The 27,774-nt window shown below is 41.0% G+C and overlaps 1 protein-coding gene across 5 annotated transcripts in view; it reads right to left on the bottom strand.

Moving 5' to 3' along the window:
- MAGI1 (membrane associated guanylate kinase, WW and PDZ domain containing 1) overlaps positions 1-27,774 on the bottom strand; it is a 336,329-nt gene that overhangs the window by 141,281 nt on the left and 167,274 nt on the right. For all 5 annotated transcript variants that reach the window (XM_018068395.2, XM_018068398.2, XM_018068397.2 and 2 more), the window contains exon 2: positions 27,301-27,417. The gene's annotated coding sequence lies outside the window, so the exon portion shown is untranslated. The remainder of the gene's footprint in view (positions 1-27,300; positions 27,418-27,774) is intronic.

Genomic DNA, 27,774 nt, shown 5'->3' with positions numbered 1-27,774 from the left:
TTAAATTATTTCAAGACTGCATGTGTGGTCCCTAATCTACTTGCCCAGTGAAGGACTCAGTGAAATACTTGCACTACAAATTATCTGCCCCACCAAATTTATATTCATTAAGAACAACATAACTGAATTTAAAAGGAACCTTTTCAACACTATACAATGAAAATATTAAAAAAAAAAGTAACATCTCTTCTGGAACCTCTGTATGTGCCAGTGGACCTGGACTGTCTGTCCCTTATTCTCAACTGAAAATATTCAGTATGTGTCTCCTTTCTGTCTTGCACCCCAAACATGTGAGCTACCTACAGGGTAAATTGGTGTCGATTTCTATGAAGGAAAAACACAGAACCATTACCACAAGCCTTATTTAAGCAGCATCCTAACACAGGTACCAAAATCTCAAGGACCAAAAGCCCACGGATGTGGATTCTCAAAACATTATCTCAGGAGACAAGTGGCATCCTTAATCCTGGGAAAGATCCTTAGTTAAAGGAAAGCCTCATCTAAGAAGCTGTTCTATACTGGATCTTGTGGCCCATCACTTGGTCTTTATTAGAAGTTTTTCAACAGGCAACAGTTACCCACATACCAAACTTCATTCTTTATATAGCTGATAGTAAGATGCCAACTTACTTGTGAGAGAGCCCAGAGACTGCACCAGCCTGTCCCCACAGGAGGGGCTGACCTGGATGTGCAGGGGTAAGTGCAAAGGAGGCCTTTATGTCAGGTGGGTCCACGCCTGTTATTATAACCATGGGCATCAGCAAATCTCATCAAGCACACATCTGACCTCATACCAGAGGTGAGCTGCACTTGGTTTGATCAGGGAAAGAAAAGAGGATAAAAATCCATTAAAATGAACCAACTGTAAGAGGCAATTGAGACTATTACATTGATTTGAAGTAGACTTTATATCACAAAATATTTCAAGAGCTTTCTGATGTTTGGTCTATTTTTAAAGACTTTCAGTTAGTCATAGATAAACCTCAAAACATTCAGTGGCTTGATATGAATAAATATGCTTATCCAAGCCTATGACCTGACATTAAAAAAAGCTGCATGATTTATGCCAGCTGAGGAGGTTAAACTAGGAGACAGCCTCTCTTGTGATGCAGGAGGATTTTTTTTGCTGTTAGGACTTAAGTTTAGAACAATCTAAAAGAAAGAATCTTTTCCGCAAGAAAACACCACTGTTGTAATCTAATCTGATCTCTCTAGACAAGCAAGGAATGTTTCACCCAGTAATTCCTCCACCATGGCTGTAACTTCAACTTTAACAACACAGCACCTTTTAAGATGATATTTAGAGCATTTGCATGTCTCAAAGACTAGAAGAATCCAATCCATTCCTTCAGAAGTTTGTCAGGACCCAGCTTGTATGTACTAATGCAATAAAACAAAGCCAAGATACTTAATCAGTTCAAGAAAGGCAAGAGGAGTCTTTCTTTGTTCCTTTAAATCTCTCGCTAGTGTAATGCAAATTCCTTATTTACAAGGCTGAAGCCTTTCCAGAGTGAAGAGTGCTGACCTAAGGGGTCAGTGCAGCAGTTCTTTATACAAATAACCACGTGTATACCTCAAAGAGATTTCCCATCAAATTAGTAACACAACAAATAAAAAAATTAAAGCCCAAGTGACGAGCACACATTACAAATTAACTGCTTGATTATCCCCCCAGTCAGAGGATGCTCATCTCCTGGAAAAATTAAGGAAATTTGGTAGCAAACCAAACTATAAGGCCGGTGAGTGTCCACCACACAGCAGCACTAGAGCTGAAACTGTTCCTCCTCCAAAAGCTTCATCTGTAGCCACACCAAAGCAACAAAGCCCGGATTCAAGGCTCACTTGAAGTCAATGGGACCATCTCAAAAGCAAGTGCCCTGTTTCTGTCCTACCCAGAGAACACAACTGTTCTCTCTGGAACTCCAACAACACATAACAGAAGTAAATTAAGACGATTTATAGTTGGAAAACTCATACCTGGAATGCATCAGGACTGTAAAGGCAACATTTTCCCCCCAGTTCTCCACATAAAGCCGTTTGTAAGCACACCAGAAAAATACTAAGGGCTAAAATTGCAATTCTGTTCATTCCAAAACAAGTTTCCGCAAGCTCTCCCTAGGTATTCCATTTTTCAGTATCTCTTGCCCAATAAAAGACAGGTTTTAAAACACCGAAATGACACCTGTCTGCATTAAAAATTAACTACCTGTAAACTTACATTTTTTTTATTTAAGTATTTTTTTTGGCAGAAACAGGACTTTTCTTTTGGTCACAGTTCTGTAACTTCCAAATGTTTTAACTGACTGGGGTCATATTCAGTTGAACATTTTCATTTGGGCTTACAAATAAATAACACAAATTTCACAGGAACTTCTAAAGATTTCCACAGCAGAGAATTCTGAAAAGTTTAGCAGCTAGTAAGCCTGCCAAGTAATTTCTTTTTTTTTTTCCGTTCTGTATTATAAAAATAACAGCTTTATGATCACTGAAATCATTATCATGTGGGCTGACCATATGAATTGTACCTGAGCTGTATATTGCAGTGCATTAGTTCCTTCCAGCTGGGTGATGGACAGAGCTGTTTGCTGTTTGATCTCACCACATCTGATATCACCAAGGAAAAAAATAATGGTGAGCATGAACACCTTGGCCTAATGTATTGGAAAGCGGACTTTTCCCCTGAAATACCCTGTTTTTATTGATTTTGAGAGTGAAAGAATTGACTTTCACAGCTTTTTCTTTCCATGATTTGGATGATCACATCGTGATGACAATGTCACAAGTTTATCCTTCTCATTTTCTGCACGCAGGTGGGCTTTTACTGGAATTAAGGTCTGAGTGTTGATAACGCCCTGCGGTGTTCTCAGCAAGAATTTCACCTTGCAGTGGGGATATTGTTACAAAAAAATTATGGTTTTGCTGGTTTTCATTACAGTTCTTGAGATTTTCAATGAATTAGTCAAATTCATCAAACATTCCAGCATTCTGTTGATCAGCAAATCCATGTGTTCAGCAAACCCCACTGCACATGGACAGACAAACGGGGCATTATTTTCTGGTTTTTTTTTAACTTCACTATTATAGTCTTGACTCACTGTAGTATCATTTCTGCTTCCCATTTTCCAAATAACCCATTAGACTATATAATATGGCCTGTTATTTAGAAAAGCCAATTTAGGTGATGATTAGCTACTGAATCTATTGTAAAAACATAAAAAGCACATAGGCATGATTTAAATGTGAAGTCCCATTTTGGTATTAAACCACTCAGCTTCCATTTGACAGCACAAAATTCAGCAACACAAATTAGCCTTTATATATAATTATACACACGCATTTACCAAAAAATAAATATTTTGAAAGATATTTTCTGGGAAAACAATCTTGAGGCAAAACAATGAGGCATTCATATCAGCCTCCGCCTTGTTCAAAGTAGGTAAAAGTGGTATTTCGAGGTATAATTTCCAGGCAAATTGCATGCAGAACAGCTGCTTCAGAATTTGCAAGCTGCTTTTTTTTGAGAGAGCTCTCTTTTCTTTCATCTCAGGAAATAGACAAGCATTTGAACTTAATGGCCTTGAAAATGATGTGGCCAGAAGCATATACACAGCTAAGAATTCCATGTTACATTGCCTAAGCATCTCTGAGTCCCAAAACATAGACAAGTGGCACTCACAGGCATCACTGGCTTTATTTCACTTTATTTTTGACCAGTCCTTCTTTTGTTTCAGTGAGCTCTTCCTTTTTTTTATCCATTTCCAGTGGCTCAAAAAGCTTCTATGCAGCCTCCACATGAGCCTGGTTTTGGTATGACACTATACAGCAGAACAGTCCTTTTTAATTTTAGCTTTAACAATGAAAGTCAGATTTCCAGAGCTGTATCTACAACACAGTGTTTTACCAAGTGAATATATTTTTTCCCTTCCTTCTAAAGGCAGCACCATAAAAGCTACACTTCAATAATTACATAGTGCTTTTCATCCACCGATCCCAAAGAGCTTTTAAAAAAAAAAAGGAATGTATCATTAGCCTCAGCTTACAATGGGAGAAAATAAGGCAGAGAGGGATAAATCCGCACCATTATTTGCATTTAGGGGGAGCATGAGAAACTCTAATTAGATATTAGGAAAAAGTTCTTCACTGAAAGGGTGACATTGGAACAGGCTGCCCAGGGCAGTGGTGGAATCACCATACCTGGAAATACAGTGGATGTGGCACATGGGGACATGGTTTAGTGGTGGACTTGGAAGTGCAGGGTTAGTGGTTGGCCTTGATGATCCTGGAAGTCTTTTGCAACCTTAATGACTCTAATGCACCTACAGTACCATGTCATCCACATAATACCAAATAACAGAGGGGTTTGCCCCAAAGAGGGCAGCTCTACAGCAGCTCAAGCAAATCCAACCTTGCCCAACTCCTGGTGTTTACTCTTGCTCCCTTCCTTGCAGCAGCTGGCCCATCCCAGCACAAAAGTTGACCAAAAAGCCAGTAGTTGTTGCTGCAGCCCATTCAGCCACAGATTGAGTGCCCTGTGTGGAACGGGACAGGGGAAGTCCCAGCCCTGCTCACACAGCCAAGTTCCCAGCACCCTGCACAGTCACTGCAGGCACTCACTGGGCATCTCCATCGCTGTCAGACCCAGGTTCTGGGCACTGACCTGCCACCCTGCACCCTTTCCCGCTGCACAGGGACACGGTTGCCTTGTGAGTTCATCACAGCCTGACACACTGGACATTTAAAAAGTCTCCAGAGGATGGACTGAAGGGACCTGGGCAAAAAAATGCTTTAAGTGTAGTGCTGCCTTTCTTCTCCTGCACTCCCATCTCTTTGAAGATAACAGATCAGCAATTAAAGCAACCAAGCAGTGCAGGTGCAGCAGGCACCATCTACACATAACTTTCCGTGGCCATTGTTACCGAGGGTCAGCTGCAGAATGCCAAAAAGTTAGACTGATAAATTTAATATCAGGTGGCATTTAAGCTGCTGACAGCCTATTAAACCCACTGTGCTGTAGGATGCCGGCACTTAATTACTGAGATGGTATCAGACCTCACAGCCAGCGTGGTGTGGGGATGTAGAGGCTTGCAAGCAGAGCCAAACAGACCTTTTTTAATAAAACTTTAAGCTGGAGAAGCTTTGAATACAGGAGCTGTTTTAGTCCTACTGCTGCACATAGTTTAGGCAGTTTGTAGCTGTGTCAAACAGCAGCAGAGACCAAAGGAGCAGCTATAACAGTTCCTTCAGCATTTTTCCAGAAAGTGAGATTATTCTTCACTGTTGCTTCATGTAACATTTTGAAATTTATCTTTTTTTGTTTCCCTCTTTTTCTTGAAACACAGCCAACACCTAACAAAATAGCTCTCCAGAGGGTAAAAATAATTCCCAAGAATGAGACAAACTGTGGAAAGATATGCAAAAGATCAATCACTGCACCCAGCCATAAAACACTCCTGTTAACAGAGCTTGCAGTAACTTAGGTCATTTTCCCAATCCCTTTTTTTTTTTTTTTGATAGATGAGCCTGCAGCATGCAGAGATGAAGGTGGCCAGTGGCAAAGGCAGGAAGTTCCCAGAAAATACACAGCTAAGAGAGATCCAGCAGCCTAGACAGATACCTGTTGGCCCATTGAAAGCTGTGCCTCCCACTGCTCACTGCCAGCTCTCCCTGCCTGGTACCAGTCTCAATGCATCAAGATGTGGTTTAGCAAATCTGACTGGTACAAATCATGGAACCAGAACTGAAAGTCTCTGGGCACCTCTGCTTCTTATTGCCTGGGTGCATCCAAATAAAACCAAACCTAGTCAAACTGGGAGAAGGCACATGAGTCAAGGGAGAAAAAGCAGAAGGTTTTAACCCATCCACACATTCAGTGAGAAAGAGAGACCACAGGTTCTTGAAGTACGCCAAATACTGTCTCTAGGAAGAAGTTGGAGTACGAAGGGGATGGTAAGCAATATAAAATAACTAGACTACAAAAATTAATAGTGTCAGGCTTATTTGAATGTGTATTTGTAAAATGCACTTAAGAGAAGGAACTCCTGAGGGAAAGCTATCGAAAAATAATGTAATTAGATATGAGGTCAGGAAAGACATCAGAGGAGTTTAAGATTTCTTCCACTCCACCCAAGAATATCCAAGGAATATAGTTCCAAAGCCCAAGGCACAAATGTAATTGTTTGTTCAGGTGCTGCTCACATCCCCATTATTTCTGTTGATGTAACCACCAACTTAAAGTAGCACCAGCAAGGTAAACCACCATCTGGCAAATAGAAATATTTATTTGCTTTTAAAACTCTTCTTAGGTTGTAGACAGATGACACAAAGAAATCAAGTTACTACTTGCTATGCAACACAGCATCAGAGCCCCCCAATGCTCAAGCAGAGTAGAAGCTTTTAAACAGTGGAAGTTTTAAGAATTTAAACTAATTCCTTTCATTTTGCCTTTGCTCAGGGCAAGGAGTGCAGATATGGCTCCAGTGGCTCATTAAGCCATTCCAGCCCAAGCAATTGTGCTGTGCAAAGATACCCTTATTTTATGCCACTGTTTGTTTTGATAAACTCATTCTGTATCAGAAGTGTTGATGTTTGGAACATCAGAGGATGTTCGAAGAGCAAGTTTGTTAAGCTCTATGAATATGGAGAGGAATTGAGTAAATTTGATACACTGACAAAAGGAGAAAAGGGATCAGAGAATGGCCACCATAAAACCTCATTATGAAAGCACCCACGAGAGCCATTGGTTTGCACTATTACTATATAAAGATTTTTTGTTATAATGGGGATATCTGAAATAGTGCTTAGTGCAGTGGGACATGCTTTAACTTCACAAAGAGTGTTACAACAGGCAACTATTTAATAAGGCTGCTAGAGGATCAGGTCAGCAGGTAATTCACCAGGAGTGAGCCACTTTTCAATATTTTACTAAAAGAACACACTGAGATAATAATATCTCATTTACCAGCTCGCCCTTCAAGATGCTATAACACTAGTATCTCCTTTACAGTGAAGCAGACCTTTTATTAGGGAAAGGTCCTTCAATTTGAAGATCTCCCCATGGCAACAACATGCCATTTTGCAGCTAGAGATGCAAAGAGTTCTACATATAAAAGCAACTTTTGGGTGGCATTCAAATCTCTCCTTGCTTAAAAGTGTAAGCTTTGTGTGTGCCAGATGCAGCCAGCAGCGACACTTGAAAAGCTGTTTCACACACTGCATTATCAGCTTCTACTTTCAGTGACTCCCATTTCATTTTTCCAAGTTTTAAATACCGTGGATGAAATCTCCAATAGTTGTTCTCTGGCCCTGCTTAACAGCTGGGAGGAAGGTAGGGCTTTGGGAGGAAGGTAGAACTTTGAAATTTTGGGGTGTTGCTTTGCTTCCCCCGCCTTTTAAAAAAGCCTACAACATTAAACTTTGAAAAAAATGCCTGCTAAACTACAGTCTCCCAAATACAGCACTTCTGAGCTACCAAAGGCCACAGGTAAGGTTGCTGGAATAGTTTTTGTTTCTCTTTGTTCATGTAGGTATTTCTCAAGAATTTTTCCACCCTGATGTTGGGACATTCTCATCTCCCTCATAAAATTTTTCACTTCACTTAGTGGGCAGCAGAGAGTAACAAATGAGGCAGAGGGTTACCAGAAGGAGAAAGCAAGACTGAGCAAGAAGAAAGCTCTTATGTTACACATCTATTTGACAAGACTTGTCCAGATAATGTCAGAATATGATGTGTAAAATGTTCAAATTATGGCAGCATCAATCTCAACAGTCCCTAACCCTGGAACCCCAAATTCTCCACACATCCATGTCTATTCGCTTCTCACGAAGAGGCAGAGTCTGAGCTAGGGAAATGCCTCATAGATGGGGCCCTAGAAGGAATGCCCCAAAGTAGGAGCCTTCAACACAAGGTTGAATTTTCCAAAAAGACTTCTGTTGGTACAATAAGCTCCCTAATGCAGTTAATGCTAACCCGGTTCTCTTATATAACTTGGAAATTCAAGTCAATCATGCTTAGCTTGTTAGACTTCCCTAGAACTGTCATGAATCCAACAGTATTTTTTCAATTGTATAATGGTACATTTCTTTATTTTACTTAGGCTGGCAAAGCTCCACAGGGCTAATTTCTCTCCATCTCTTTTCCAGGGATCCTATTACCCAAACACTGAAGCAGAAACTGCAGCTCAATGTACTGAATGGACACCTTCATCTGCGGGGAAGAAATGGGTTTTGATTCACCATGCGATGAACTCGCTGATACTGTAACACAGTGCAGCTCAAAATCAAACTGCTCGGCCTTGGAGAAGCACAAGGAAGATGAATGGAGGTCACTAATATTTAGTCACCAAGACCTTTATAAAAATCAGAATACTTAGACTGCAGTGACCCAAAAAGGCCACTGAACTAATAAAACAATAGAATCCATGAAGTATGAGAAAGAGAAGAACTGAAAAAAAAATTGAAAAGGATCCGTCCAATCAAACGTTGACTAAAGGAGCTGATAAGGGGAATTAAATGCTCTGTTATACCCTAATAACCCAAAGAAAATCTGAAACTTCAAATAATAAGAACAGCAGGACTCAGCCTTCATGTCCCCCAAATCACATATGACTAAAGATGAGATCTCTCTAATGGGCAAGCAGCTGCCAAACAGAGTGATGATAAAACTAGTTCAAGTACTCATTGCAGCTTGCTGTGGCTTTCTAAACCCTTTCCAGTTTCCCAGTGGCTTGGCACTGTGAGAATACTTTCTGGGACATTCATCTCCTTCACAAAACATCATCTCATCAGCAGGTAATGTTTGACATCCTGGTTGGCAGTCCCAGGAGCGAAGGGAAAGATTTAATGAGCACAGACTCTGAATCACTTCCTGATTAGGACTCAAAATGAGTTGACTTCATCTTCACCAAGGAAAAAAAAATAAAATTAAAGTCTTTGTGTAGAAAAGGCAAAGGACAGTTTTAGCTCACGCATCTGAATATACTAAACCCTTGATTTCCCTGAAGAGTTTAGGATGACAGATTATCACACATTAAAAATATTGCCTTGTCAACACCAGGACACCTGTCAACTAAACTATATTTAAAACACACCTTTAACCAGCCATCCCTGCACCACTGTGCAAGTAGCTTACACTGCTACAACCCCTTCCCAGCTTCTGCTGCTGAAAAGAACTCTGATACCTCAGTCAAAGCCTCAGGGGATGTCTCAAGCCTCAGGCTCTTGCTGTGGTCCATGGAAAAAACAGGGGAAGAGAAGACTTTTTTCTCCCCCAGTCACTTCCCCACCTTCACCAAGGGTTTGCCTTCTGGTGCCAGACTGTCAGCGCACCATCACAGAAATGACACACTATTAATCACCAGGCAGTGCTGACAGAGCATTCATTTCCAACAGCACCTTCTACATGACTATTATTCAGCTGCTCCCCATTCATTTAAATCAGTGTAAAAAAATCAACACCAGAGTGTTCTCAATGTGAGCAATAAACCTACCAAAGGCTTCTGGTAAAACCTGTACCCAGAGAAGTGCAAACAGGGGGGGGAAAAAACCAGAGCAAATTTACTTTTTCTCCCAATATAGCACAGTCTTAGTAACAGAGGTCTTTCACAGATTTTTTTGTGTGCCTGACTCTCACCTTATCTTCAAGTGCATTACAAGGCAGTGTTGTACCCTAATGAAAACACACAAAAAAAATCTCACACAAACAAATTAAAATTTCCAGTCTACAATGGATGGAGAGTTTTCTCAAGCAAACAAAGAGGGCAGTAACATGGCAAATTCCAGGTGGGGACACTACCACTGTTTGGGTAGGCAAAGCAATAAACTACTTTTCCATACAGTAAGTGATATCCACAGCCATATTCCAGTTGCTGACAGAATTACATTATTCATCTAGCAAGCTTTTCCCCCCTATTTCAATACTGAAAATTTTCAGAAAATACATATAACAAAGTCATTCAGGCACAGCTCACTTAAGGCTGACTTGACACAATTTTGTTGGGTATTTGCCTCATTGGCCTCAAACTGCTGGGTCAACTACTTTTCTTCTTGGGTTTCATTTTCTTAATGAATCCTTTGAAAGTCTATTTAGAAGAAAAAAAAAAATCAATTTCTTCCACAGAAAGAAGAGGGTGTTTATAACATTTTACATCAACTAAATATTACACACTTTTTAAGAAAAAGTTTGACTTAAGTTATCATGGACTCTCCAGTTCGTGACATTTTGATGCTTGCAGTTAAATGCACACACCAGATACATACATCCCATGCAACCATATCAATATAGGGCATATGGATATTAACATATTTATGCAAATATGCTAATCTTACTATAAGGAGACACAGTGTCTGTCCAGGGGGGTGGGGAGAATCAATCCAAGATTAAACTATCACCCTTCCCTACATAAGCTATTCTACTCAATCTGAAACATGGTCAAGTAAAATAATTTTGAGGTGACACTAACTGTCCAAAAGGAAAAAGGTTTTTTTCCCCCCACCAGAAAGGGATTTTGCAAAAGCATATCTCCCACAGGTAGGTCTGGCAATCAAAAATAAAAAAAATCACTAAGAAAAAAGCTAGGAAAATCCAGTAACTTTAGGGGAACAATATTTACCATTGCCATCATTGTCAGCTTCAATTCTAATTAATGAGAAGGCGTAATAGAAAATCTGTTAAATCTATGTGAGTTTGGAAACTTGCTTTAAACGTGTCTTGGCTTCCACATTTGTCTACAGCTGAAATTCCTGACAACATCCTGTAAAATCAGACCCAGTGCATGCCTGCAGATAGAGCTCAACAGATCAAGGATATTTTTACTACTTCTGCAGGTTTTGTTTTTCAAGAAGAAACTCAACTCTCATACTAAAGGATGAGATAAAGGAAGAGTAGGATATTTGAACTGTTATCTTCCAGCAGTCAGCTGGAACTTTATTGGACATCATCAAGAGGAGGGGGGAAAAAATCTTACTCATGTATGCAGAACAGCAACAGCAGCTCAGGATTAGCTGCAGACAGAAAGACCATATAGGATTAACACAGTGAACCAGTCATCATGCTTACCAGAATATTCAAGAGCAAAACATTCAGAGGATTTCAGGACAGGATTTAGCAGAATTTGACTGAAAACAGCACCACATTTTGACTAAGCTTTATTGAATACCACAGCACCCAGCATCTCTTGACCGAAATGACTTGATGTGCATTCATTTCAGAAGCACTTCTTGTGTAACCATACAAAGACTCAGTGCACTGGAAAGGATGGAAAGCTGGCAGAAAGGTGTCTGTACACAGGCTCCCAAGTGCAGGCAAGAGCCTTACCTGCAGCATAGGAACTTTTAAATGACTGAAGTGCAGGGTAAGTATTATTATTGTCAGATGCAGAGTCAGGAACCCAACACCACTTAATCAGCTTCTGCTGCTGAATTATAGGCTTTCATTGTTGCTTTTTTTTTTCTTTCTGCAACACTTTGACAGCTATGCCAGTAGGGATTGTCAATAATGACAAAAGGGATACTCTCAGCTTCATATTTCAGGTTGGATTACCTGCATTAGAAGACTGTATTAAAAAAAAAAAAAAAAAAAGATATTCAACTGAAAAAGGCTTATTGCTGTTATGGCAAAACCTGGCTCTACAATACTTCAACAGCAGGAAGCTGAAGTGCTCCTGGAACAGCTGCTTGTACTTTTTCTTACCAGTTCTGGAGCAGTTTCCCAGAAGGAAGCGAAGCATCATTCTTGGATCTACATGGATCCACCATTGCTTCCATCTGACAGGACTTAGCAGTACGTAAGTGGAAAAAGGTTGGCAAGGGAGAAAACAGTCCCTGCACTTCTGCACCACTGAGCTCTCTCCAGACCAAAGTTACTCCTCGATATAATTTCCCACATTGTCAGAGGAGCCACACATCAACAAGCAACAGGTTCATAGCCTGGCCCTTTTCTGAGCCAGCCCCTCTAGCAGAGAAGCCCTTCACAGCAGACCCAGCCCCCAGGGACTGAGCTCGCCTTTGCATTTTGCCCATTTTAACTTAGGCACTGCAGAGTGGAAAATAAGCACCATTAACAACATAAAGCTCAACTTGCTGAACCTGGTGGTTCAATTTAAAAACCAGTTCCATACATTCATGCCATGTAGGTGTGCTAGAACAAGTCTTACTAATCGCCTGGGCAAGCAGTGCCTTAAATCTTTTTTGGCTGCTGATTCCAGCCACTACACTTGTAAAGTATTCCCACTGACAGGCTCACAGACTGATACCCAAGTAGCCAGAGCACGGAAAGGACAGCAAATAGATCACAAGTGGTAACTCTGTTGATGTTACATGACACCGTAACCTAATCCTATACACACTCCTCACCAGTGCCTGCAAAGTGCTCTCCAAGTGCCACTGGCATTCCCAAATAGTCACTCTCACAGCTGGCTGATCACTAACTGCCTTTATTAATCTGCAGTCCTGGCCAACCTTTGAATAGGCATATGAGCTTGTCCATCTTGCACACTCTTGGTTTATTTTCCTACACTCTTGTTGGCAGTTTACACAGCAGTAAACGATCGAATGTGCACAAGGACAAAATCCTAGTTCATGGTCAACTTGGCCATTCATCCACAGACAAGGGATACACAGAAGGGCAGCTGCATTACATGAAGCTGCTGCAACCATTGGTCATGCTTTACCTGCCCTATGGGCAAATTAAGCTGATCACTCTTCATCACTATTAACACACTGACAGGTAAGAATAAATAAGTAAAATAATTCAAGCCTTGCCTGCAAATTCCTTTGAAATTCCTGGCAAAGAAACCTCAAATCCATCCCAGTGTAACAGCGGGCACAGATCACCAGCTAAGTTAGCTCTAAAGGAAAATATTCCATTTTCACAGAGAGATGCAGTGTGCCATAATATGAATAAGGAACAAAGACCCCTTTCATTCTGCTGACAAATACAGTATAGCATGTCACAAATCACAAGGGGAGCAGACAACACAATGGCAGCAATTAAATGGGTGTCTTTTTATTAAGAAATATATATAATAACAACTGTGTACACTCCCCTCCTCTCCAAGCCCTCAGGAATTGAACTGGCTAACGTGGCTGGAAGTATTTAGGGATGTTACTTCTGTTACATAGAAAACTACCTTAAAGGAGGAGTATATTGAGCCAGTGTAGCAGGATGCCCACAAATGCAGAAATAGATGTTTTGTTTGGGTTTATCCATGTTATACACCATGTTTATTGCAATTCACACATAGCTTCCGCAACTCGTTCACAATTGATGTATTTCTGGTGAAGCTGACAAAAATATGCCCCCTTTTAACTCTCTCACTGCTGAATTCCAACTGAGACACCATCTCTGCCTCCTCCATCCTTGCCCTCTGCCCTGGAGATTCCTCACACCTGCTTAGTTTCAGGAATATTTGCAGAAAAAAGAGGAGGGGGAAAAAAAAAAAAAAAAAAAAAAAAAGACCTTCCTGGCCCTGCTATGCCTTTAAGCTGTAACCAGCCTCTCTGAGCCTGTCCCCGCTTGCTCCAGAGCCAGCACAGGGGACCGCTGTCCAGCTCAGCTGCCGGGTCCAACACCTCGTCCCGCGCAGTGACCCCAGAGAGGAATCGCGCCGATTGTCGCCTCCCGCTTTCCCTCCAGCATGTGTGGCCGTCTCGGGAGCCGCTCCATTTCTACTCCCGATGAGAGCATCCCTCGCGGGGTCTCCTTCCTGCCCCCTCCCCGGCTGAGCCGCGGGAGAACAATGCGGGGACAGACATTTAGCAACACCTGCTGTATCGCATTAATATGCACAGGGATGTATTGATGGTTTTTCCCATCCAGCACTAAGACCGCATTGTTCGGGGCGATCCATCAGTGGATCGCCCCCCCCCCCAGCGCCGGCCCCACAAGCCCCCTTCTGACATGTCCCCTTGTCTCCCAGCCCGGGCTGACGACCACGTTTAGGAATGCACTTCATTAAATCGGAGCTGCCCCATTCCAACCTGCAATGCGGAGGCAGTACAAAGCCAGCGCCACGCTTCCTCCCGCATTTCTTTCAAAAGCCCCATTGTTCGGCAGGCATCTGGTCCTGATCTCAGCCTATTCGTGCCCATTGACCCCGCTTTTCGCAGCACACCCGCTCGCCAACGGGCCTCACGTAAAGCCTGCTTGATGAATTAAAAAGCAGCACTAGCCATCTGTCCTCCCAGGCTGGGCTAAGGCTGTCAGCCCCGCTCCGCAGCTCCCTTCCCAACCCCACAGCCTTCCCTCGCATCCCGCTCGCTCCTCACACACAACCTGCAGCTGAGGAACCGCTGGGTTCGCTCAGTAAACACAGACCCAGCTCATCGCATTCGCTGCTTTTCATTTCTTATGTTCGCATCTAGGAAGGAAGGGGGGGAAAAAAGGAGAATACAACAGAACGTTCTCACTTGCCTGAGTCCTTCGAAATTCAAGCACAAATACAAGATTAATCCTTCCTTTGTGAGGTCTTGTCTTTAAGTCGTGGTATGTAATGATCCTCAGCACTGCAGCAGAGGGGAATAAAAAATGCAGGGATCATAAGCAGGGGGAGGACAGGGCTTACTTACATCAGGGTTTCTGCCACATGACAATAGGTTTGAGAGGGAAGAATAAGCTGGCAGCAGCAGCTGACAGTGCAAAAGGGAGAATGCAGAAGCCTGCCTTTTATATTATTGGTGACATTTCTAACACATGACAACAATTTCCATCTGTATTTAAGCTGGGAGTGTGAGGAAAAGAGCATTACATCACGACTCCTCTATTCCTAGGGGCTGTGGAATATGTAGGCCAGAGGGATTAAAAAGCACCTGTGTATGCTGGAGATCTGAAATACCAGGAGGCTGATTTTCCTCCCCTCTCTTCTTTCTCCCTCACCCTTTTTATTTCTGTATCACCTTCACTGAGCTGCTGTTTGAGAATATGCCCAGGGAGTGTAAAATGGTATTGTCCTACTTTGCAAGGCACGAGCACGGGGGAATGATGTGAATGTGTATTTCTAGGTCTGTCTCTCTCTCCGTAGGAGATAGAGCACTCATTTTTGCAAGCAATCAGACAGAATACAGAGCATCTTCCTGTTTTCTGTCGTGCTTGTCCCAGGGGCTTGGAGTTTCTCTTAAAGTACCAACTTTCATCTTCCTTTTAAGTCTGCAGGGAATTTCAGTGACAGTAGCAACGATGATTTTTTTTTTTTTTTGCCTTTCTTCTACAGCCAACACATGCCTGTATCTTTTTAAAAGTAAACATCCCGAACAGGGGCCAAAGATATTTTGGAAAAAGCACTTGACTGCTTCAGAGCCAGCAGGTGTCCGTCTTGGATGCTTTCCACATATCTCACAGGACAGGATTGCTCAGATGCAGCACCGAAATCCCAGAGGAACTCCAGCTTCGCAAGGAAACCTGCTCTCCTGCAGCTCAACGGCTGCTTCACCAGGGCTTGTGCACCTCCACTGACACATGGGCATCCCAAGGATCACATGGGAGGTGCTGGGGGGGTGGGGACAGTACTGTCACCACAGCTCCAAGGAGATGTCTGGAGCCACACCAGCTGACAGCCATCACTGGCCAAGCAGCTCCATACAGGTGTGGACGCAGGTGACATCTCACAAATTTACAGCACATTTATGCAAGGGCCAGGCAATGTAAGGGAAAAACATCATCCTCTCCCACTGCTACCAAACCTGGCAGCAAATACAGATGTTGCCCTTGCTGAAGTACCCAGACCCTAAAAGTGTTTGAACTGGGTAGGGGCAAAACACCACCGAGAGCCAGCAAGTCTTGTATTACCTTTATAAGAGAAATGGCCACACACGAGCAGGAGACTGGCCTGACTGTAAACGTATAAAACAGTCTTAACTTTATGGGACATAAATATTTTCATGAAAACACCAGCTGGCCCAAGGTGCTGGCCCATTATATGCTTCTTGTTTAAAAAGAAAAGATAAAAAAATTCTTTGCTCAAGATTACCTTCCTGATCTTTCAACAATGGCCTCATTGAGCCATAGGCTATTTTCTGAGTATGTGCCTGGTCAGCTCACAGCTGCCATGGGAAGTCCAAAGCCTTTGATAACGTTGGGTTTAGAATACAGGATACAGTAAATTTGAAGATTGCAATACGAAAATAAATAACTCTGAATTCCTTGCCCCTCCTCTTCAAGTCCACAAAATAAAAAATCTGCATGAGCCACACTGAAACTCTCTCAACCAGATGATACTTCAATGAGGCAGCACCTAAGTGGAACATTCCAGAAAAAAGCCTCTTTATTAAAAAAAGAAATAGACCATTTTACTTTACATTTATTCAGAGATGCAGCTCCCCAATCATTTATGAAAACTCTTTCATAAGACTTAGAAGAGGGGAAAAAGGAAACAATGAAATGACTTATTTTTAATCTGGGGTTTAAAGGCTTTTTCTCTTTCAAAAAAAAAAAAAAAGTCCCACACACAAAGAAAGAAATTCAATGCAAACCTCTGTTTCTGCATCATGAAAGCCCCTTCTAGCACCAGAGTAATCAATTTCTCAGAGCTTGTGTGGTCTACAGCAAAAGCCAAAGAAGGTATTTAAGTTTATACAGCCTTCAGTATATTGAAGGCTTGCTTTTGAAATACGACATGTTTAAATTTTATATCTTTTTTTTACATTTAGTTATGTCTTAAGAAAACGGTTGCTGCCAGTAGAAAAAATAGAAAGAAGGGAGAATAAATGAAATTCAACCTGTTTTGAGCTGTTTACCCATTCTAAAATCAGAGTAACTCAAAGTTGCACCATGAAAATTATCACAATTGTAAGTACAGCTCTCATCATTATGTTATACTCAATCTTAATTTAGCATCAAATACTTTGGCCCATATGAACAAATAAAAAATACTAAATAAGAGTAGTGCTCCAAATCCAAGCACCACCACAAGTATCCACACAAATTTACAGAAACAGCAAAGGAAATATTTTGTTAGATGTATGAACTCTATCTTTTCTAGAGCTGAAAGTCAAAAGCAAACCATAAATCACTTCAGGATGGGGAAAGGAGTCTTTGTCCTTACCATAACCCCAACTTCCCACCATGAAAGAAGACCATCTTGAGACAAGATTTTACAGCTGGGATTTAACTCACAGGGTGGAAAAAGTGTGAGATAGAGCACTCTTGTAGGTAGAAACAAACTTCTCCAACAGACTTCTCATTCTTTCATCAGTACATTTTGGATCCAATTCACTTACCATGTGGGAACAGCAAATGGGGAACAAACTGTGAATTCAAATAACTGTAAACTCAGCAAGAAGTGGAAATAAAACACAGATGGTGCACTTCAGATTAAGGGTCAGCGTTTCAGCGTCGCTTTCCACTTTTACATTGTGATAGGTGATGTATAACAACCACCTCCTCCTCGAGACAGCGCTCTAATTAAACCATGACTCACTTAGGAAAACAAGGAGGCAAGTGATACCTCTGCAGAAGCCTCCTGCCAGTCCAGAGGAGCTAAGGTTACTTGGTAAAGCTGCAGTTCATGGTTTTGTTGCTTGAGTGATTGGGAGTGGAAGTTGCCTCTGCTGGACAAGACAGCACAAAGAAAGGCTTCTTCAGTGTTTCCAGCTCCCAGGCACACTGCAGCAGGGCTGCTCTGCCCAGCAGGGCCGTGCCCAGCACCCATCACAGCCCCTGCCACAACATCCCCTCAGTCCTCTCTTCACCACCTGCAAGTCTAGCAAGAGTTTGTAGAGGTTGCTCTGATACCTGTTTGCTAAAGCCAAGAACACAAGCACTGCTGCCAACATTTCCCTGTGCCAACCCTTAGGGATTGCCCAGTCCTAAAACACCTCTTTAGGTCTGCATCGTGCTTGTCTCAACAGTGGGTTAATTTTATTCTTTAAAGCCCATTTTGTCCAAAATCTCAGGAATGGAATTTAGGATGACTTTATTCTGGCTGTTAAGTGATAATTGCATGCCCAGGGCCCTCTAGGAAAGGGTGTGCTTGTAAGCACAAGTTCAAAGAAGAAATAAAGGAGTAAGTACAGATCAGATGACAGAAGAACCATAAATCTATAGGAGCTTCAAATGCCAGATAGAGAGGAGCAGTAGTGATTGCAAGGTGATTATTACCTTCAAAATATGCCGGAGGTTGTTTATCAGATCAGAGTTAATGAGGGAGAAATCTAATAGTACCATAATATTAAATTTACCACTTTAATGGTATCATCAATGTTCTATAATGTGGGCAATTTACAGAATGTCTGTCAATGTGATTCTCCAATGTGGTTAGTTACACAGGAGCAACACTATTGCACCTCATCAGCTGTTCCCTTCCAGAGAACAGGGTGTTGCAGAGGACTGCAAAAGGTTGAGATAGCAAAATATATCTTCAAAATTATGGGAATGCAAAAATGGGAGAGATATTTATGAACACAATGGGGTATTTACATTCTTGAAAGAACTGGGTCCAGCTCTGCCCCACTGTTGAGTCCAGCCTTCCTACTTCTGCACTGCCATATAGTGTCCTCCCAGGTTTTCCCTGACTCTCTTGCACATCTTGCAACCTCTTCTCAAAACCTTATACACCCTGATTTAAGAGAACTGCTAAAACCCTCACTATTCAAGCACATTTTCAGCTCTTATGTGCTATTCCCCTCTGAACAAAACAAAACACCAAAAACTCCCCCTAGAAAACATGAACAAAGATGGCAGTAAAGGCTCGGAAACTAATAGGTAAATGAAAAGAGTCAAAATATCCAGTTTCAAGGTTTTGATTGCTAACTCAAGACCTGTGAACACCAGGAGATGGTAATGCTGTGTTTATTAATAGCCATCTCCTCATGTATTCAAGGAAGAGTTTGCTAAAAGCAGCAGCTTCTTAATTTGGAGTTCCTCCTTCCCACAGCACCTGCTCCAGCCCCTCAGTTCTGAGGTTTGCCAGCACAAATCCCCAGTACAGCAAAGATTACCTGCACATTTTTAGCATATGACAAATCTCCCATTAAGTAGCTTTAAATCTGGGTACTTGAGTTGCCATGATGGTCTGAGATATAAATGATGTATCATCAATGTTTATAATTAGCTGTGCTGCTTCTTCCTAAAGGCCTCCTTTTACCAACATCAACATTTGTTTACAGCTTTCCCCCAGTAAATGAAGTGTTAAACCCAAAGTTCAAAGAAAAAGTGCAGGTAGTGAATGAATGATGAAGTATGAAATGTAATTCAATAGCAGATGATGTTTCCAAAGGTCTTTGATGTTTCTCTCCATCTTCAGCTCCAAAAAGACCCTGCAAGTAGAACTGCAGCAGAACTATCCACCCAATCATTCCGTGATACACGTCTCATTTTGAAGATACATTAGCCTTTCAAAGAGCCATTTATTAAACATTTCCATTCAAATAATAATTTTCACAATCCTCAGTCAAACAGATGTATTTCCTCTTAAATCACTAATTAAGAGCAGTCTGGGACATTACAAAGCCCTTTAAAAGGAATTCAAAGAACTGGTGTCCCCCTTAAACAAATCTGTTCTGGCAATGGCTCAGGAATCTTGATTTCATAACTCAAAGCACTAATTATTCAAGAAGACATTATAAAAAAAGGATACATCTAGACTGTTAGGACTAATAAGAAAGATTTATTTTTCCTTCAATAGAGGCAGAACTAGAGAGATTTGTTCTACTTTTTTTAACCTTCTTATTCATTTATGGGGGGGGAGGAAATCAATGAAGATTAATTTACAGAGTTATTCCCAGTAAAGGTACTGGATATGACTCTCCCCAAAGAAAACCAGCTAGCAGAATCTAAACAGCTTTATAAATGATTACACGGCTAATCGCCTCTCTGCTGAAATAGAGACAAAAAGGATTTAGAGGAAAAATACAGCATGCTTTATGTGAAGAAGCATGGTACTGTCAAAAAAAAAAAAAAGATAATTGTTTGAAGATGAAATGTGACAACTCTGCACCCCCATCAAAGCATCAGGAGCTTGCATCTGCCACTGCCCCCCTGGGCTCTGAGACTGTCACGGTAGCAGTGTGTGACTGGGAATCACACAGGCATTTCCTCCTCTGCAGTCCCACTGGTTTTGTCCACGCTACACTGCAGGTATCACACACTGGACTAGAATAATATCATATCAATGAGATTTACAGGTGTTCCTTTTTAAATACTGACATCTCCGATGAAAGAAGGACAAAACTTGCAACCGTGGAACCACCAACACATCCAAGCACAAACATACCTATACAGTGATGGGTGCTTTCTAGAGGGAGTTAATCATGAAATACAAAATGTGCGGCCCAAAACGTAAATGTGAGTGGAAAAGTAGCTTAAAACACAGCTACACATTTCATTTTTCCTCATTTTAAACCCTTCCTTTGGCTCGAAACGCACGTTCTCTTGCCTTGTAGCATAATCAATACCCTGTAAAGCTTGAACAGATGCATGGTGGTAGTTGAAAAGAAATCAAACTGCCTAGAAATCAAAAGCTGTGGCACTGCAGCCATCACAAATGATCTAATCAGGACGCTGGGACACCATATAAAAACTATGGCAGGACAGAGCTAATTTTGAAGTAAATAATTTGGGGTAATTCATCTCCACCCTTCAACCAGCAGTATCTGCTCTCAGCTCTGATTTATTCTCTGCTTTCTCAGAGATTCTCACCTTAGAAACCTTTATGTTTTAAAACATATGCACATTGTTTGAGCTACCTAAATATTCACTCGCAGATGCTTTGCCATAGTACAAAGCAACCGCGGTGAGAAAAAAATGCAAAATTAAGTACACTAGGGACTAACAAAACAAACAAAGAAAACTAGCCCTGTAATCTCTTCCCACACTTCTTACCCAAATCTCCTTTGGCAAGTGGCATGGGAGAGCCTATAAGGCTGAGCTCCTCTGCTTTGTACTGTTCTCTGGTGCCTCATGCAATTTCAACTGGGTGCAGAGTGAAATACAGAAAAGCTATTCCTCACAAATGGATAAGCAGATGGAGCAATATTTGCTATCATAAGTGCTTTTATTTCCAAATTAAAAAAACCAAAACAAATAAACAAACCCACCCTCAAACAATAGTTCCACTGGCACAAAACGTGCTATTGATCTGAAAGGACAGACCAGATGGAAAAAAGGTCTGAAGTCTCCCAGATTAAACAAAAATGATTGTCTATAGAAAGGAACTAAACTACAGACATACTGGACCTGTTGCTCAAAACAGGGTATTCTTCTCTCTTTTAAAAGTGAAAACACATCTGGTTCACTAATATGTGAAAGAATTATAACCTTGAAAACTGCAGGAGACAGTGCTGCAGTTCGGCACTCCCTGGAACACAGCTAAAAGGGTTTTCTAAAGCCACTGGTTGAACTCAGGACACAGTCCCTGCTGAAAATACAGGAAAAGGTAAATGTGTGTACATAGTTGGCATGGAAAATATACCTCTTATTCTACAGAGTTGGATTAACTCACAAGCAAATGTTCTTGAGAAAAAGTAATATCTTTACATCCTGCTGGTACCCATATGTTGTGTCCCAGTGATAAGGCTACTATTTGAAAAATATTTAAATTTTTTTCCTAACATGAATCTTCTAAAACAATTAATTATTTTTTGTGTTAGAAAAGAGTCTGCTGTTCCTCACCTTATCAGTGCAGGCTTTCAAATGAATATTTCATGGACACTGCAACTATTTCTCATTACAAAAGCAGAATTACACCTCCAGGAAGGGAACTGCAACAAAAGGTACTTGGATAATAAATACGGCTGCAGGTCTGGAAAGCTTTTGAGAATTCAAAGAACATTTGTGTACATAAACTGATGATTTATTGCCTGGGAAGAAAACTAATGTGCACTGTCAGGGATTCTGTTTATCCTTAATAAAAATTAGTAACTAAAAATACCTTTGAAATTGTGACTCAAACATCCCCACATGTAAAAACACATTCATTTTTAACATAAAGGTCTTTATGCTTCACCTCAGCAATTTTTCCCAGTATATTGATATACTTTTATACCCAATATTCCAGAGAAAAGAACCTTTTGTAAGCTGCTTTGTATATCTCTTCTATCAATTCTTTCTGAAGTTCAGAAACACTTACAGGGCACCCGGAGCTACAGGACTTTAAAAACTATCCTGGGAAATCACCTAAGTCTGTGTGTTTGACAGCAGTTTCATCACACTCCAGCCCATTTAGCCTCCCTAGTCCTCCATTACCTGCAGATGATGGTGGTTACACATGTAGCAGTAATTGGACTCCTGGAGCAACCCAGCTACCTTTTGGAAGTTCAATTATCCATGAAAACCATTAATTCAGATCATAAGCTTCAATGTGCTCTTCTACACCCACTTACTGAAGTTTGTCCTATCAATACTGTGAAGTTTCCTTGTTCAATATTATTTGTTTTCCTTAGAAAGGAGACCTTTACTTTGCACCAGCAGATCACTTGGAATAAAGAAACTTGCTCTCAAATTTCCCACTGAAATGTGAGAGAGCTCAGGCCAGCCAGGTGCCTGGGTGTCGCTGGCTTTTTCTAAGCCTCCTCACAGATCACTCGACACTTACACTATTGATTTTTATCCATTTCTTTCCATTTTCCTCCACACTCTCCTATAAGACTAACCACAACAGTTGGAGCTACTGTTCTGTAATTGAAGACAGAGGAACAGATCAAACTCTGGGAAGGTGAGAGAACAGACAGCAGAAATGAAAGTGGTAAATCTCTAATGTTCACATCTCCAGCCAATTAATCCCAGGGCACGTACTTGTTTTGGGAAAGTGAATCAACTGTTGAATGATGACCTCCTGAAGGTTTAAAAGCCAATTTTGTGAAGAAGAGGGAAAAAACAAGAAAAGAATGCCATATAGTATCTAGTGTGACATCTAAGACTTAACTCTGTGGTAGCCACAGTGCTGTCCCCATTTCATCTGCCATCAAAAAGACCTTGCACCTTCCAGAGTTTTGCTTCTGAAGGCCTGGCAAGTAAAGGAATGGTACACTACTGAAATAAGGTAAATACAGAATACACATGAATAGGGAGGGGACCAATGAGCTGTTATTTCAGTCATGTCTGCTCCTTTACTTTGGCAAATAAAGACAGATACAAGACCCATCACAGCTGCCTCTGCATGTCAGACAGGACTGAAACAAGTGAAGAATCAAGTAAGTGGAAAAAAAAACCCCAACATGCTGAGCTAAGCTTTATGGAAATAATATCATCTCTGATTCTTGTTGATGCACTCTGAGAAGAAAACTGCTGTCAGCTTGTTGAGAATAAGCAACTAGGACAAATGGCCAGTACTGCTTGTTTATGTTAAACAGATGCCCTCTACCATCATTTCAAAAAGAGGAAGATAATCCTGTCTGTTCAGCCTCCTGTGAGCAGTGGTTTAGACTCGCTGCTGCATTAGTACCTTAAAGTGAGTTGCTATCACATATCTTCCTTAATTAACACTATTGCATAGATATCCCAAGGTAGGACTACATGGAAACACCTATTAAATGGATATACTCTTACATGTACTTCCAACTAATCAATCACATTTTCCACTAGGCAAATCTTTACGTACAACAATCCTGTTTGGGGAAGCTCTGCTCCTAGAAACATCCTCTGAAACCTAAAGCCAGGATGTCAACACGCTCCACATCACCAGCTCTCAGCCTCCCCCAGATCAGGTGTGATGCAAGTCACACCAACTTCTGTTAGCACAGGTGGACTCAGATGCACCCCAGCAAGATGCCTCACACAGTTGATAAACCTGCCCTTTTGTTCCTCAGTGTTTGGGTTGGCAAAGTTGAGCTTGAATAATTGAAATCCATACCAGAAATAAGTGTAGGCCAAGTCTTTGCATCAGTCAAAGCACTTCTGGTACAGTCATGGCCAAGGGGTCATCATGGAATTGTTGCCAACTCACAGTATACTCCAAGCTCAATGGAGCCATTAACTATCCCACAAACAGAGCATTACTTTAGTCATTTTCATCAGGCACATCAAAACAAAAGAAAAATGTGGTGCTTCAACAAAACAGGGCAAAGGGGTAGCTAGAGATTGTATCAACAATTTGCTAATCTGGATGATGTATTTAAGGGTTTTTTTCTAGTTTTGACACAGGATCCTACATGCTACGAATGCAAACAGTAATTCATCTAAATATATATGAGAAAAACTTTGCTCAAGTTTTAAAATCTTGATTTTTCTTAAGCAAAAGACACAAATATTCTAAAATAAAGTCTCTGACCCAGCATGTGAATTTTACAGTGAAATGAGAGCCTGAGGAAGAAAGTCAAGGAAATAACACACAGTGGTGGTTCAGCTGAAATAAAAGCTAGTTCAGTGGCTGAACCACACTAACTCCTTCAAAGATTTCCCCATAGCGTGGCATTATAACCACTTATGCACCATCCAAGTACATAAACCAAGTGTCCTGCCTCTTCCTTACTCTGTCTTGGTCCTAAGCTTATGATGCTCAAGTTGTGAATTCAGAAGAGAATGCTTTGGGTCTGTAAATAAACCCGTGGGTTTGATGTGATAGTAACAGCAGAGCACTTGCGACTCACAACAACCAAACTTGGAGGCCACCTGGAATCTTGTCACAGCTGTTGTTTACTACAGAATGTGGCAGAAAAGAATCAACTCAGTGGGGAGCTGGGAGCTGAGGACTCAGAGGAAGTGCCAGAGGGGCAGATGGCACTGAGGAGCAGGGGAAGACTTCGCTTTGCAAAAATATGTGTGTGGTTCATCTATTTATTTCAATAATACGTCACCTTTGGGTCCATTTCAATGTTTCATTTCTTTCTGATAGTTATACCACATTTAGAGATCAAATCCTCTCAGAAAACCATCCCGTGTCACCCCTATAGGCAATGCTCACATTGCCTTTGGGACATGACATCATCCCTGAATGGTTCACCAGAAAATAAATCGAACTCTTAACCAACTCTCCTAAAGAAAAAATCTAAATTATGCTCAAGAGTCTGTTATTGTCATATGAAATAACGAGGTCGAGTCAAACTTGCTGCATCTTTCCTCCCCTCTGCTTGACCTCTGTCTTCTACAAAAGCTACAGCTGTGCCTTCACTCAGTCCCCCAAGTCAGCCAAGCACACGACCAGTGTCTGTGTGAGAAACAGAAGCCCTCTGGGTTTTCTCACCACCTGTACCAAACCAGTCAGAGCTGAATCACATGGTATTCTTACCAGAATTTCTAGGGAAGAACTGGTTAATTTCACCTTTCTCCATTTTTCATTTACTACTTATCACTTCATTTAGCCCTTATATTAGTGCAATAAAAAGCAGCTGTCTGGCCAAGCATGCTCAGTCCAAGTGACCTTGTATTCTTGTTTGTGTTTACCACATAATCAGCAGGGAATTCCATTTTCAAAATACAAGGCTTCATAATCCATTAGCACTAGAGATTGGTCCAGGGCTCTGGATTTACTGGTCACATGTAGCAAGGAATAAAAATATGAGCGTACAGCCAGATTAATCTCCAGACTTGTAAAGCATCCCCACCCACCATTCGTGGGTCAGTCTCATTCAAAGTCACATATGAATATTAGCATAACTCTTAAATACTTCTAATGCCCTTCCCACAGTACATGAAGAAAAAATTAAATGCTACCTGCCTGACAAGTATGAAGACACACAATAACTAACACCATGCTCAGATATTCCACTTGTTTCATAAGTGGAACATAAATACTGATGTTCCTATTAATACAACAACAACCCATGTCTCCCCCAGCTGTTTCTAAAAGGCAGGAATCACTTTCACTGCTCTTAATTTTAAATCAAAAGTCTTTAGCAAGTCCAAGCAGTTTAACTTACCATCAAGTTCAATGAATCAAATAAAAGAATCAATGGAAAGCATTTCAAAAATGTAACCTTGGTAACGTGTAAAATGCTTCCCCAGAACTTACACTCATTTGCTTTATTTGCTGCTTTAGGAAATGAAATATAACACATAGGCAGAAGGACATTAGTATCACAACATTGCATCTCCCAAGCTTAACACTGCATGTGCTCTCCTGGAAGGCACTTTTTGCACTGTGCTTTAAAAATCTGCAGCCTGGCAAGTTAGGTGATTGAAAAATAATCATATTTCACGTTGACAAAATGGAAAATAGAAGTGTTCAATAGGAAATAATAATTCATATTTATTCTTTATGTCCGTGCACAGCACTTTAAACCTAATTTGTTTAACGCTTTTCCCTGATAAAAAGAGAATAAACTCAATGGTGTTATAACAGCATCTGCCATTTGAAGAATCAACATTTATCAGTGTTACCACCCAATTTTAACTGTGGTCTCACACAGTTCTTCTTTATGCAGCTCTCAGACTGAAAATGGTGATTATTTTGTGCACCATTATGTGATTTTTGTTGGCAAATACTTATTTTTGAGTTGCAACATAATTATTCAGTATTTATGTATCTACGAGGGTAAACAATCTCCGATTCACACTGAGAGAGAAAACTTCAAAATATTTTGCTGTTCATTTCAGTATCTTGTAACTAACATGTTTACTAGTTCTTATCCCATTCTGATCTGAAAGGCATGCCATTATTCCCACAGCTCATCCAAGCTAAGCAGAAAAACCTTTTCTTTACAATAGTGTCCCCTGGCAGCTGAAGAATGTCAAACAGAGGTGAAACAAAGTAGGATCACTCTCCACACTTTGTATGTCTTCCCAAAATGCCAAGGACAGTCTTATTTTGAGTAACGATTCTGACCTTCTAAAGATTACCACGCTCCAGACTTCTCAGGTTTTCTCCTGCCTGGGTTTTTTTTTGAGTGAAAGTGAGCATTTTTTTCTCAGCTTTACTAACTTTTGCTGCTTATCTCCTATGTGAATCAAGGACAACCTTCCAACAGTGGTAGTTGTCTGCTACAATGGCACCCAGCCATAAAACACTGTTCAATTCTACAAGTTAAATAAGCATCAGAAATAAAGTTCTGCTAAGGAAACAAAAATAGGAGCAGTTTTTTTATTCATAGGTTTCAAACCAATAAGGAACATTCACCATCATGATATTAATATAGACTGCTTCTATAGCAAGCACTCACTTTATGGCAGTTTTTTAGAGATTTTCTCCAAAGCAGGCATCAAGGGCTTGCATCAAACCATCAACTGTTCCAAAAAGGTAATCAAAAAAGCAGAGTTCAGGGATGAGTCATTTTCCTTTTCAACCCTACCTGAACCCTGTCTGCTGCCACACATGGAAGTCTGCCCAAGCTGAAAACAGTCTCCCCCAGAGCCGTGCACACCACCACAGAAAGGCTCCTCAAAAACAAAGATGGAATTCAACTATGTGTAGTCCACCAGGCCGAGGTTTTGCTACTTACAAGGCACAGCATGGCGATAAAGGTTGTCTCTAATAGTCTGCTGCAAGTCGTGATCCGGCGATCCTTTCTGAAACCTCTGGTTCAGATAATGTCGCAGATCTTTGTTCAGTCTGCTTCCTGCAAAGAAAAAACAGCCATTTATTTATTTCTAAATGCACACAATTAACATTTCCAATTGAGGCAAATGTTAGATTTCCATTCAGAGTCCCCTAAATTATGCCATGCTGACTTTACGAGCGGAGGCTCATCCTCCTCTACAAATGGCTAATTACCAAAAATAACTCGCTGTAAACAAGAGGTCTCTCTTGTCTCATAATGCATCTTTCTTCCTGTGGTGTTAAACAGATCATCATTCCCTTTTATTACTTATTTGTCTGAGCAAATGGAGAAAGACAGATGATGGGAAAAAAGAAAAATAAAAAAGGTAGAGTATTGCTTTTGCAACTCACTGGAGGGTGAGCTGGGCAGACAGAC

This window comes from Manacus vitellinus, unplaced genomic scaffold, assembly GCF_001715985.3.
Source record: "Manacus vitellinus isolate BGI_N305 unplaced genomic scaffold, ASM171598v3 scaffold_14_pilon, whole genome shotgun sequence".
Classification (NCBI taxonomy): Eukaryota; Metazoa; Chordata; class Aves; order Passeriformes; family Pipridae; genus Manacus; species Manacus vitellinus.
This window is presented reverse-complemented; position numbering and strand designations above follow the sequence as displayed.